A 2,030-nucleotide genomic window follows, 5' to 3' on the forward strand; every position below is an offset into this window, starting at 1 on the left:
GAGGCAAAGAACTGTCTAAAAATTATTGTTAGGAAAAAAAAGAAAATCTATGATTAGGTATTCTTTACATGACAACAATCTATAATAAGGGCCGTAAAAAAGTAGACTTGGGGGAGGGGGCTGGGTGAGGAAGGAGGAAATTGTGCAACAATTAGACATAAAAGTGAACTGAAGGGGCGGTAGGAAGGAAAATGTGCAGAAATGAATGAATGGAAATTAGCGTTTTCTATAAACTTTTGTTAAAATATCGATAATTTAAAAAAAAATGAACGGGATTCGGCATGTTAATTTTTGGCAGCATTTAGCCCTATGATTTCCCAGGAGAAGGATGGGCTGTCTCCTCCCATGCAAAACCTGCTAAAGGGTCAGCTATGGATGGGTACCAACTCAATGGAAGTTAACAACAACAGTCCTATGATCTATTTCCTTCTATGCAAATACATTAAACACCTATCTAAACAGCCCTAATCCCTGCTCTATCCCTTGCTAATCTTATCATCTCCAGTAAGATTGACTGAATCATTCCATCTCTCAGAATCTTCCTCTCCTGTGCTGTCCCTCCACCCTTTCATGCATGACTTCCCTCTCCATGGAATGATCCCACCTTACAACATTTCCAAAGCATGTCAGAGGAAACTTCAGAATCCTTGCCTCCAAGGAGCAGCCTCTCCAGGACAAACTTGTTCCCCTAGCAGTCTAATACTCTTCTCCAGAACCACAGCTCAAAGGAATCAACTCAACAGCCCTAAACCTTGCTCTGTCCTATTCCAGTCTTACTGTCTGCAACACAACCATGCCCATTACTCCAGTCACTGAATCAATCCACTTCATAGAGGGTCTTCTGCTATGCCCAGAGTGTTGACTGTGGAGATAAGCAAACTAAAGCTGTTAACAGTCTGAATCTGAATCTCTTCACCATCCATCCTGATGCTGCCAATTGGCCAAGTGGTGAAAATCTTTGACTTCTTGATATTAAGCCTCAATCCAAATTGAAGGCTACATTCCCTGACCTTCTGAAGCAAGTGCTTCAAATCATCTTCAATTTCAACATGCAGGTTTATTTCATCTGCATAACGCAGATTGTTGATGAATCTTCCCCCAATCCTGATGCCATATTTCTCCTCATAGAACCAAGCCTCTCGGATAATCTGTTCTACATATAGGTTGAAAAGGTATGGAGATAAGACACATCCCTGGTATACATCCTTCCCAATTTTAAACCATGCGGGGTTTCCTTGCTCTGTATATAATATGTTAATGTGCAGTTGAGTCCCTTGCAACATATATCCACCCTATGTACAACAGCCTTAAACTCAGCACTATCCTGTGACAATCTCACTATCTCTTACACACCTACCCCCATTACTCCAGTCACTTAATCAATCCATCTCGTTGAAGGTCTTCCTCTCCTGCGCTGTCCCTCCACAGTCCAAAGCATGACGTCTCTCTCCAAGGAATGGTCCCTCCTTGCACCATGTCCAAAGCATGTAAGACAAGCCTTCAGAATCCTTGCTTCCAAGGAACAGCCTGGTTTCAACCTCTCTAGGCAAAATCTGTTCTTTTTCTTAGCAGCCCATGGTATATGCAATACTCTTCTTTAACACCATATCTCAAAGACATCAATTCTGTTTGTATCATCCCTAGTCATTGCCCAGCTCTCTGATGCATAGTAAGTGATTGCAAATACCATGGCCTGCATCAGGTGCACTTCAGTCTGCAGACTGATGTCATTGCACTTCAGTACTTTAGATAGGTCTCTAACTGCAGACATTCCCATTGCAATAAATCATTTCATTTCCTGGACGCTGGTGCCAAGAGTGTTTACTATAGAGCCAAGCAAATCAAAACATTGAACCATCTCAATCTCTTCACCACACATCACCATGATGCCAATCGGCCCCCAGTGATGAGAATTTCTGTGTTTTTTTTTATATTGAGCCTCAATCCATACTGAAGACTGCAGTCCCTGACCTTCCACAGCAAGTGCTTCATGTCCTCCTCAGTTTCAGCAAGCAGGGTTTTATCATCTG

This window comes from Elephantulus edwardii, unplaced genomic scaffold (assembly GCF_000299155.1).
Source record: "Elephantulus edwardii isolate Elephantulus edwardi_28Jun2011 unplaced genomic scaffold, EleEdw1.0 scaffold00188, whole genome shotgun sequence".
Taxonomy (NCBI): Eukaryota; Metazoa; Chordata; class Mammalia; order Macroscelidea; family Macroscelididae; genus Elephantulus; species Elephantulus edwardii.